At 39.2% G+C, this 12480-nt stretch overlaps 1 protein-coding gene across 5 annotated transcripts in view; it reads right to left on the reverse strand.

Annotated features, from left to right (window-relative positions):
* Nucleotides 1-12480, reverse strand: part of PACSIN1 (protein kinase C and casein kinase substrate in neurons 1) — a 101134-nt gene that overhangs the window by 19370 nt on the left and 69284 nt on the right. The window contains exon 1 of one of the 5 annotated variants that reach the window (XM_074311230.1): nt 11185-11247. The exons of the other annotated variants lie outside the window; for them this stretch is intronic. The gene's annotated coding sequence lies outside the window, so the exon portion shown is untranslated. Of the gene's footprint in view, nt 1-11184; nt 11248-12480 lie in introns of those variants that run through there. 5 annotated transcript variants of the gene reach the window in all.

A 12480-nucleotide genomic window follows, 5' to 3' on the forward strand; every position in this document is an offset into this window, starting at 1 on the left:
AACTGTTTTTGCATGTATTGGGAAAAATAAAACACTATAAAAAATAAATGCTTGCTGATTGATTGTTTGGGTAGTCCTTTAAAGTAAGGAGAGCAAAAATTGTGATTCTCATCCTGCAGGTAAGACCCAGAAAGGTGAAGTTTTTTGCATAAGCTTATACAGTCAGACTAGTGACAAAAAGAAGACTAAAACCCAGATCTCAAGGTCTCTAACCCAATATGGAATGGAGGAAAAAAAGGCTTGAGACTCAAAGGATCTGGATTCAAATATTGCCTCTACTAAGTTCTACTTGGCTATCTCAGGTAAGTGTTATGCCAGCTATGTAATCTTATATAAGTCATTCTCTGGACCTCAACTTCTTTATTTGTAAAATAAGAATGCTGGATTAGATCAGGGTTTCTTAAACTTTTTTCACTTGTTACCCCTTTTAATATGACCCCAGGTATATTGGATTTTTTAAAATAAAAAACAAATATATAAATCAAACATTTACTGATAATAAATCATAATTTTGTGATCCCTACATTCAATTATGAAACCCCACATGGGTTTAATAAGTGAGGAACAAGATAACCTCTGAAGTCCCTTCTAGCTAGCTATCATTCGATGCTCCTTTTTATCCCCTCTATAGCTTGTTTGTAATCGCTATTTGAATTTCATCTTTTCCATTAGATTGTGAGTTTCTCAAGAGCAGTAACCATTTTTTGCCCTTTTTTGTATCCCTAGCACTTAACACAGTGCTTGGCATGTAGTTGGTGCTTGCCTGCCTATGATCCTTTCTAACTCTGTCTGTGACCTTGTAATTCAGGGTTCTTTTCACCATTTCACTCACCCCAAAAGAATGAAGATCTGGTTGAAAAATGAGATTGTAGCTAGTTAAGTAGGTGAGGATGAGGTAGAATCAAAGAATTATAACTTTGAAATCACACCCTGAGATAATCACCTAATCTGTCTGCATGTGATGGCCAGCAAAGTCTGTCTGATCCTGGAATTCTTGAACCTTTTCCTGTAAACAGATGACAGTGTATACAAATGGGCAGATGAGAATGAGACCCGGCAAACATATGATCTAGTCACCAAATGTGGCTAGAGTGAGAGACCACGAGGTGATAGAGAAAGATCTAAAAATCCAGCCTGTGTCTGGCTAGGGAGTACCAGAAAAACACTGACCAGCACAGAATCACAGGAGACAATAACTGAAAAGTTTCTCAGAACATCATTCACTCCAGTTCTTCCATTTTACAGAGAAAGCCATTGAGACCTAGAAATAGCCTTGCCCAAAGTCACACAGCCCTATGGCAGGGACAGGAGCCAAACCCAGGCCTATGTTCTTTCCAGGGTAATTCCTCATTTCTGTAATCAGAGATCTCTGCTCATACCCTTTCATCTCCAACCATTCATGTGTCTCTTGTGGTGAGAATGGGTCTTTAGAAGAACTCTTTTTAGGAACTATTTCTTTCCTAGGTGGCCAGCAAAAATAATGACATAATTGTTCAAAAAAGCATTGTCCTAAGAGTAGGGAGGCCCACATCTTTCAGTGAGTCAAGGTGAGAACTTGGGCCTCAGTTTGTTCAGTTGTAAAATCTCATCTAACTTGAATTTGAATAGGAATCTTTCTTTCCTGCCCCAAGTGATTTTTCTAGCTTCAACTTAAATGATATCTAGTATCCCTAGAGGCAAATTATTCCAATTGGAGATTGTCCTGACATCTAGATAAAACTTGCATCTCTGACTTCCACCCACTGTTACTTGACTCTAGAAAATCATTCCCTCTGGATATAAAGAAAACAAGATTTCTCCCTTTTCCAAATGACAGTCCTCCAAATATTTAAAGACAGCTCCCAGGTTTTTTCTAAGCCTTCCCTTCTTCAGGTTAAACATTCCCAGTTCCTTTAAGAAGCAGCACTCAGGGCATGATTTCTAGTAACCCTACTAAACAGCCTCCAATTGTCAATGTTTTTAAAATGTGAGTCCCAAAACTGGACACAAAACTTAAGCTATGATACTTTTGTTCTGTAACTCATTTGGTTCTGGGACCCTGGGGGCCTCTGGACCTGGAGCTAAGAATTAACTTAGGTACTGCCTTGCTTCAGATATAGGCCTTAGAGATTGATTGGCTGTGTGACCTCAGCAAGTCACTTAATCTCTGCCTACCTCAGTTTCCTCATTTTAAAAATTAGGATAATAATAGTACCTACTTCTCAGAGTTGTTATGAGGAGCAAATGAATTAATACCCATAAAGTGCTCTGTAAACCTTATAAAGGTACTATGCAAATGCTAGTTGTAGTTACTGCTATTATTTTTGTTGTTCAGTCATCTCAATCATGTCTAACTGTTTGTAATCTCATTTGGGGTCTCTTGGTAAGGAGACTATAGTGGTTTGCCATTTCCTTTTCTAGTTCATTTTATAAATGAGGAAACTGAGGCAAAACAGTTAAGTGGCTTACCCAGGATCACACCACTAGTACTAAGTACTAAGAAGGGGGCTTCCATCCTAATAGTTTTGAGATATGGGCTCTTTTAAAGATATGTCTCCCATAATACCAAGCAAAGGTACAGCCATGCCCCCTTCCCGTCTAGAGTCCTTTCTTTACCTACCTTCCTCTTTTAACTGAGTTTCCTACAGTTGAGGGATGCAACATAGGCACAGAGTCACAAATACTTATAGAAGAGGAAATGAAAGCTTAGAGAGATTGTGGCTTCTCTAAGGTGACATAGATAATTAAGTCTAGTACTCCATCAGGAACACAGCCAGGATACAGCACCTCACAGGGACTGTGAGGGAAACATTCTTCCTCCCATTACATCATGCCACCTCAAATTCCCTTCCAGAACTGAGACTCTACCCCCTCTCTCTTCTAACATGAGCTTGAACTCCCCACCTCTCACTAAACTGAAACTTATCTTAGGCCTAGCCAAAACTAAGAAAATAAATCTTTCTTCAGAGGAGAAAAGGGCTGACAGACCCGAGAGAGACAAAGACAGAGAGACAGAGACAGACAGACACACAGACAGAAAGAGACAGAAAGTCAGAGGCACAGATAAAGAGAGGCAGAGACAGTCACAGAGAGAGACACAGATAGCGATAAAGACAGAGACAGAGACAAAAAGAGATAAAGACACAGAGAAAAAAATAGAGAAAGACAGAGACAGACAGACAGACAGACACACACACACACACACACACACACACGGCCCAAGGTCTGGCTCAAGCTCTTTTACTAACTTGCTGCATGACTTTGGACAAATCACTTTTGAGTTCACTTTCATAAAATGAAACACCATCAGCTCCTACTTACCTCTTAAGGTTGTTGAAGGGGAGAATGTTTTCAATAAATGTTACTTCAGAAAACAGAATGTGCTACAAAATGGTTTTTGGAGGAAGGCATTCATCATAGGACACCATTCTCAATGTATGGTGCTAGCCAATTACCCAGCCTCTCTCTAGGATGATTTGTCTAGGATGATCAATTTCCTCTCTTGAAAGATAAGACAATTTTTGGATCTTAGATTTGGAAGAAAACTTCAAGGTCATCCAATCCAACATACTCATTTTATAGATAAAAAACTATGGCCCAGAGAATGTAAATGAATTGTCCTGGGACACAAAAGTGGTAAATGACAAAGACAAGATTTGAAGTCCAGTACTCTAGATTTCCCATTGTACGGTGCTGTGTTTAAATTCCCTTCTTCCTCTAAATCTTGATAGGCAGAACCATAAAACAGAAAGAATGTTGGTTTTGGAGTTAGAAGCTATTGGTTCCAATCTAATCAACCACTTATATTGTGATTCATAACCCCATCTGAGGTTTTCTTGCAAAGATCCTGGAATGGTCTGTCACATCCTTCTCCTGATCATTTTACCAGATGAGGAAACTAAAGCAAACAAGGTTAAGTGACTAGCCCAAAGTCACACAACTAGTAAGAGTCTAAGGCTGGATTTGAACTCAGGAAAATGAGTCTTCCTGACTCCACACTCTATTTACTGGGTCACCTAGCTGCCCTCTGAGGTCTTTTTAAGCTTTAAATCTATAATCCCATGACCCTTTGATGATTCCCAAATCCCTCATTACAGATAGAGATAAGGTACATATAGCTTGAAACTAGGGGAGAAGTAAGGATTCTGAAAGTTTAAAAACTTGAAGGTCATCCGGGGAAGCCAGGAAGCTGGTCCAGAACCAGCTGTGTTACATGTGATAACAAAGCTAGAAAATCTTAGAGACAGGATTAGAAAAGAGACAAAATACTACGCTGAGCTCTAACTCTGCTTTATCATGGGGAGAAGGCTGCCATGGCAGCCACGGACATTTTGGGAAAGGAAAGAATGTGATATCTAGAAGGAGAAAACCATCTAGAAGAAGGGCTATAAGATCCGAGATCAAGAGGGTCTTCTGAACATGCATTTCCAGATGGAGCTCTCTCAGAGAGCTGCTGGGTATCTCAGAAAACTCCTTGTACTGGTAAGAGTTTTTTGAACTGATGCAAAGTGAAGTGAGCAAAACCAGGAGAACATCGTGCATAGTAACAGCAATATTGTAAGGATGATCAACTATGAAAAACTGTTCAATCTAATGATTCAAGACGGTTGTATAGGACTTATGATGAAAAATGCTACCCACTTCCAAAGAGACAGAACTGATTAACACTGACTGCAGATTGAAACATACTTTTTCACTTTATTTTTTGCAACACAGCTAATATGGAAATACGTTTTATATGACTTTATATGTATAGTGAATATCTTATTGCTTGCCTTCTCAATGAGTTGCAGAAAGTCTGGAGGGAGGGAGAGAATTTGGTAATCAAAATTTAAAAAAAAAGTAAATAATGAATTTTTAAAATAAAATAATCCAAAACAATAGCCAGAGAGCCCCTTAAATACAAGGACTGGATCATTATTTCAATTCAATCAATTTAATTCAGTAATTTTCTCCAATTTATCCTGTCCATATGTGGAAGCCAGATAGCACAGAGTTCAAATCCTGTCTTAGATACATACTAATAGAATGACACTGAACAAGTTATTCAACTCTATTTGCCACACATTCTGAAGATAAAAATAGCATGAAAGTATTGCCTCACTTTTTCTTCTTGTCACCGCCTGAAGACCATTTCACCCAAGGTTCTAGCATCTTCCTTGGTTGCCTCTGCCCCCACCCACAGCAGATCCTAGATGCCCAGAAGGATGGTGGCATCTTTGACAGAAATAAGGATGCTACGAAGAAGAGAGAATTGGGGGAGAAAGATAATGAGTCTAGTTTTGAATATGCTAAATTTGAGATGTCCCAAAGGCAGCTACTTACTGATGTAAGACTGGAGCTCAAGAGAGACCAGCATTGACTGGATAGAACTAGGGATTATTTTCATTAAGTAATAATTGAACCTATAGGCAATAATGAGAGCAACAAAGGGATGGTACAGAGAAGAGAAAAAGAAGAAAAAGAGAAGACTAGATATGAAACAGATAAAGAATGAGCAAAGGGAATAAGGAATAGGTAAAAGGGTAATAGGAAGAAATGAATGAGAACAATTGGATAGATAAGAAAATGTAGGGAAAAATAATATCATGAAAATCTTTAAAAATCCCTTTTTCTTTCTTTATCTATGCCCCCTCCCTCCTTTCATTCTCTCTTCTTTCCCTTTCTCTCCCCACCTCTCTCCCTTCCTCCCTCCATTCCTTCTTCCCTCTCTTCTTCCCTCCCTCCCTCCCTTACTCTTTCCCTTCCTCCCTCCCTCCTTTCCTTTCCTTTCTCCCTCTCTTCCTTTTCCCCTCCCTCTCTCCTTTCCCCCTTCCCTTTCTCCCTCCCTCTCTCCTTTCCCCCTTCCCTTTCTCCCTCCCTCTCTCCTTCCAGCTTTTCCTCCCTCTCTCCCTCCATCCTTATCTTCCTTCCTTCCTTCCTTCCTTCCTTCCTTCCTTCCTTCCTTCCTTCCTTCCTTCCTTCTTTCCTTCCTTCCTTCCTTCCTTCCTTCCTTCCTTCCTTCCTTCCTTCCTTCCTTCCTTCCTTCCTTCCTTCCTTCCTTCCTTCCTTCCTTCCTTCCTTCTTCCTGATACTTCCCTTGCTTTGTTGTGCACCCTAATCTTCTGCTAACTCAGCTCAAGATCACATTAGCCTTTTTGGTTGATGCATCACACTATTGACTTATATTGAGTCAACAAAAATTCCTTCCTCTTTTAGTTAGGATGAACTGCTCTTAAGCCCAGCTGATAACTAAATAATCACGCACTTCTGACCTGAGGTCAGTCTATTTATTCCAACTTTTTCATTACAGGTTTGATTCACCTTAGACTTTTCCAAGATCAGATTCCTTTAAAAATGAAGAACTCCTTTACCCCATAGGGATACAGCTGGTTTTTAGATAGCATTAAACTTACAGTGTACCAGTGTACTTACAGTGTACCATTAATTATAAAAATTAATAAAAAAGAAAAAAAACTTACAGTGTACCTAGCACTGTGTTTCAATAATTGAGGGAGTCATGATTTCATCAGTGGAGATCCCTTTTCCCTCTGTACCATCTTTCCTGTATTGTAGTAGATAGTCTAATTAGTTACTCTGATCCAGAGTGGTCATGGGCCTCTCTAAACTTTATTACATCATAAATTTAGAGCTGAAAGGGGTCTTATAGTTCATCTGCCTCAACCTTCTCATTTTACAGATAATAGCAATAATAGTAGAAGAATGTCAAAATGACAATAATGATTTCCCCCTCCTCTAAAAAATTAAGGAAGGAAAAGAAAAAAGAGCAAAGTCATGAATAAAGGAGGATAGAAGAAAATTCAGAAGGAAGTGGTCAAGGAGGATAGTTTTAAAAGTAATATGTTGAATTTTAAAATATACTTTAAAAAAAAAACAAGTGGTATAGAAAGAGATCCATGGTTTCATGGGTCTTTTTGTGTTTTACTTTTTATAAAGAAATGTTTGGGAATTTTTAAAGTTTAGGTTCAGAATTTAAAACAAATTAAAATAATAGCTAACATATTTCCATTTACATCTATCGATTGATTGAGTACTGGGCCTAGAATCAGGAAAATCCATATTTGTGAGTTCAAATCTATTCTCAGACACTTAATAACTGTATGACCCTGTAAGACACTTAAATCCTCTTTACTTCAGTTTCCTCATAAGTTAAATGAGTTGGAGAAGAAAATGGCAAACTACTGCCAAGAAGACTCCAAATGGGTCATGGAGAGTTGTGCATAACTGAAAAGCAACAATCATAAAAATGTTTCTACATCCTATTTGAGATAACAACCCTTGAAGTACATATTATCCCCACTTCACAGATTAGGAAATTGGTTTAGAGAGGCCCATGACCACTCTGGATCAGAGTAACTAATTAGACTATCTACTACAATACAGGAAAGATGGTACAGAGGGAAAAGGGATCCCCACTGATGAAATCATGACTCCCTCAATTATTGAAACACAGTGCTAGGTACACTGTAAGTTTTTTTTTCTTTTTTATTAATTTTTATAATTAATGGTACACTGTAAGTACACTGGTACACTGTAAGTTTAATGCTATCTAAAAACCAGCTGTATCCCTATGGGGTAAAGGAGTTCTTCATTTTTAAAGGAATCTGATCTTGGAAAAGTCTAAGGTGAATCAAACCTGTAATGAAAAAGTTGGAATAAATAGACTGACCTCAGGTCAGAAGTGCGTGATTATTTAGTTATCAGCTGGGCTTAAGAGCAGTTCATCCTAACTAAAAGAGGAAGGAATTTTTGTTGACTCAATATAAGTCAATAGTGTGATGCATCAACCAAAAAGGCTAATGTGATCTTGAGCTGAGTTAGCAGAAGATTAGGGTGCACAACAAAGCAAGGGAAGTATCAGGAAGAAGGAAGGAAGGAAGGAAGGAAGGAAGGAAGGAAGGAAGGAAGGAAGGAAGGAAGGAAGGAAGGAAGATAAGGATGGAGGGAGAGAGGGAGGAAAAGCTGGAAGGAGAGAGGGAGGGAGAAAGGGAAGAGGGAAAGGAGAGAGGGAGGGGAAAAGGAAGAGAGGGAGAAAGGAAAGGAAAGGAGGGAGGGAGGAAGGGAAAGAGTAAGGGAGGGAGGAAGGGAAAGAGTAAGGGAGGGAGGGAGGGAAGAAGAGAGGGAAGAAGGAATGGAGGGAGGAAGGGAGAGAGGTGGGGAGAGAAAGGGAAAGAAGAGAGAATGAAAGGAGGGAGGGGGCATAGATAAGGAAAGAAAAAGGGATTTTTAAAGATTTTCATGATATTATTTTTCCCTACATTTTCTTATCTATCCAATTGTTCTCATTCAGTTCTTCCTATTACCCTTTTACCTATTCCTTATTCCCTTTGCTCATTCTTTATCTGTTTCATATCTAGTCTTCTCTTTTTCTTCTTTTTCTCTTCTCTGTACCATCCCTTTGTTGCTCTCATTATTGCCTATAGGTTCAATTATTACTTAATGAAAATAATCCCTAGTTCTATCCAGTCAATGCTGGTCTCTCTTGAGCTCCAGTCTTACATCAGTAAGTAGCTGCCTTTGGGACATCTCAAATTTAGCATATTCAAAACTAGACTCATTATCTTTCTCCCCCAATTCTCTCTTCTTCGTAGCATCCTTATTTCTGTCAAAGATGCCACCATCCTTCTGGGCATCTAGGATCCCAACATTGGCATCAACTTTGACTCCTCATTCTCATTCACCCCACAGGCAAATAATCCTCCTTTTTTACCTTCACAACATCTCTCATATATGTCCCTTTCTCGCCAATCACACAGTCACAAAAATAAGTGAGGACACGATTATCTATCACTTGGACTAAAAGTTATTTGCCTCAAATCTCTCCCTATTTTAGTCCGTTCTCTGTGCAGTTTCCAAGACAGTTTCTCTAAAGCAGACATGTTACCCCATTCCTCCATGAGTTCCAGTAGTCCCCTTTGACCTGCAGGAACCAACATAAGCTTCCATGTCTGACATTTAAAGCTCTTCTTATCTGATTCCTTCTTTCCTTTCTAATCTTACACTTTATTCTACACTATATATACAACAACCCAACAATCCTAGCCTACTTGCAGCTCTTCAAACATAGCAGTCCAATTCCTGAATCTGGACCTTTGGACTGGAATTTTTTGCTCCCTCACATCTTGTCTCTTAGTTTTCCTGGAATCCTTCTAAGACTCCATTCACATCCCAACTTCTGCAAGAAACCTTTCCCCAGCTTCAAATACCAAACCCTTTCAGAATACCTCCTTTCTATTCTGAATTATCCTGTGTGTACCTAGTTATTTATATGTTGTGTCCTCTCTCCCCAACGAGAATGTTAGCTCCCTGAGAGCAAGAACTAGTTTCACTTTTTTTTCTATTCCCGGTACTTAGCATAGTGCCAGGCAAATAAATGCTTGTTGATTGACTAACTGACTGATTAGAACTGTTTAAGCAGGTGCTGGATGACCTTTTGTCAAGGATGATATAATAGAAGGTACTATTGTAGGATGGAAGTTTAGATTAAATAGTTCTCTAAGATTCCTTACATTCATATTTTTATAGTGAAGTTACTTCAAAACAGGGCAATTAGATGGCACGGTAATTAGAGGATAGTAGATGATCTGGAAGACCTGAGTTCAAATGTGACCTCAGACATTTACTAGTTGTTTGACTGGGCAAGTCACTTAACCCTCAGTGCCTCAGTTTCCTCATCTGTAAAATGAGCTGAAGAAGGAAATTCTCTAGAATATTTGCCAAGAAAACCTCAAATGTGGCCATAGAATCAGACAAGATTGAATGACAAAGTAAGAAAGTAAGTTTTTTATGAGTAGGGATTGTTTCATGTACTTGTATCTCCCAGGCTTGGAAAAGTATTGGGTACACTATAAATGTTTAATAAAAATTTGATTGATTGATTGATCGATTGAAAGAGTTATCTGGAACATGGAGAAGTTATTGCTCATGATCACACAACAAGAGGGAGGATTTGAACTTCACCCTAAAGCCAATCTTCTATATGTTATGTCAAACTGCCTTTTTCCAGGATAGTTAGCCCCATTTGGTAAATAAAGAACCTGAAATTCAAAGGAATAAACTGATCTGCCCAGAGTCAACTAGAAAAATGTTGGGCTGGATGTCATCCCAGGGCTCCTGACTCCAACCCTAACACACTTTCCACCATGCTTCTTTTACCCTATGCTAAAATACTTTCAGCAGGAGTTCTTAACCTAGGTCCATGGGTAGATTTCAAGATATCAAAAATGAAGATATGTTATATGGGAAAAATAACACATCTTCATTTTTGCTAACTTCTACCTGAAATTTAGCATTTCCTTGAATTATTTAAAAACATGACTCTGAGAAGGTTCCCCAGACTGCTGAAATGAACCATGGACTAAGAAAAGTCAAGAATCACTGCTCTAATTCCAAAGAATTTAGTGGAATGCAAAGAGCATTCAAGATCAGAAGATCTGGGTTCAAATTCTTCCTCTGATGCTTATTGCCTGAATGTCCTTAAACAACTTACTTATTGCCTTACTTATCCTCAGTTTCCTCAGCTGAGCAATTTGGAAGTTGTAATCGAAGATATTTAAAATCTCTTCCAACTCTCAATCTATGATCCCATTATAATGACTGACTAGCAATGAAAACTTTTCTTTGTTTACTGGACCTGAATGTACTTTCTTTATAGGAGGTTTCAGATACTTTTGTTGGATTGGATGACTCAGAGACAGTGGGATAGATTAGATGGTCTTATCCTTCAATTTCCTCCCTCAGGCTAAATAATTTCAAACTTCTGACTCTCCTAGGAGCCTTTCATTATAGCTGTGGTTTACCTGGGAACCTCCCCAAAGTCTCCAGGTTCTGACCTCAGCCTTCTCATTACCTTATTACTAGATCCTGACTCCAAGAAACAGCTTTCCTATACAAACAGTCCAACTAAACACACCCAAATTCTTTCTCCTCCTGTCCAGGGCTTCCCCTTCTCACCATCACTGCGCTAAGAGTCTTCCACAAATTTTATCCCTCCAAGAATAGTTGATCTCCAACACAGGAGAACACTGTTCTAGAGGGGTAGGGCGTAGATACTGGCCCCTGAATATAATTTCAGGACTGGAGAGCTTTCGCTAAGGCTAAGCCAAAAGAAAGACAACTTTAGGGAAATGTAGAATGACTGGTTGTCAGGGGCTGTCCTAACAGAAAGGAAGTCAAAGTTATAATAGAGTTTTATTTGCTTCTTACCTGTGCTACGCGACCAGGCTGAAATTCCTCCACTAGCTGGTTGTCAGCTGTCCTTCTCTAACCAACTCTCCGCCTTCCCACTCCTAAACACCAAATTCTGATCTTTCTCTCTAGAGACACTCCCAGATGGGGCACACCCATCTTGGTCTTAGTGAATATTCCCAACACACATCCCCAAGTTTGCTCTCCCAAACATCCAGGGAGTTCTCCAACCTTCTCCATAGGTCCTTTCATTTTGCCTCCTTCCCTCCGGGCCACTCTTATTCCCCTACTTTTTTCTCCATTGGGAAATAATGAACCTGGCTTCTAGTTTTGCTTCTCTCATCAAGTGCTATGTGAACTTGGATAAATCATTCATTTCTTCAAGCCTCAGATTTCTTCTCTGTAAAGTAGAGATAAATAATAAGCTCAGGCCTGATTACCTCACTGGACTCTTGCAAAAATAAAATGAAATAATTAATTCGAAAGATTTTTGGAAAGGTCAACTGAGTTTAGTTTTTGGACAAATCACTTCCCCAAAGGCTCATGTGACTGACTCTCTCTGTGCTCCACTCAACCCATTTCCCTCAATTTGGGAGCTCACAGACTCACACAACGTTAAAATTGCTGCATGCTAGGCATGGTTCTAGGCACTGGAGATGCAAATACAAAAATAAAACTGACCTCCTCAAAAGGCTGTTCTATTCATAATATTCCAATGACGCATCAGTCAAAAAGGCTAAAGTCTTCTTGAACTGAATTAGCAGCAGAGCAGGGTGCAGAGCAAGGGAAATGAGAAGGAAGGAAGCAAGGAAGTTAGGAAGGAAGGAAGGAAGGAAGGAAGGAAGGAAGGAAGGAAGGAAGGAAGGAAGGAAGGAAGGAAGGAAGGAAGGAAGGAAGTTAGGAAGAAAGAAAGGAAGGATGGAAGGAAGGAAGGAAGGAAGGAAGGAAGGAAAAATACATTTTACAGATAAGAAAATTGAAACTCTAAGAAGCTAACAGACTTGTTGAAGTCACACAGTTGAAAGGAAGGCTACTCCCAAGCTGATGATTTTAGAAGTAGCAAAGACTTGATACAGTAGTTTTAGTGCTGTGAAAGCATGGAGTCGGCAGCTAGATGATACCAATGAATAAAATACCAAAACTGAAATTAAGAAGATTTATCTTTCTGAGTTCAAATCTCACCTCAGAAATCTAATAGCTGTGAGACCCTGGGCATGTCTCTTAACCTTGTTTGTCTCAGTTTCTCATCTGTAAAATGAGTTAGAGAAGGAAATGGCATATCATTCCAGTGTCTCTGCCAAGAAAACCCAAATG

Source organism: Sminthopsis crassicaudata, chromosome 4 (assembly GCF_048593235.1).
Source record: "Sminthopsis crassicaudata isolate SCR6 chromosome 4, ASM4859323v1, whole genome shotgun sequence".
In the NCBI taxonomy this organism is placed as follows: Eukaryota; Metazoa; Chordata; class Mammalia; order Dasyuromorphia; family Dasyuridae; genus Sminthopsis; species Sminthopsis crassicaudata.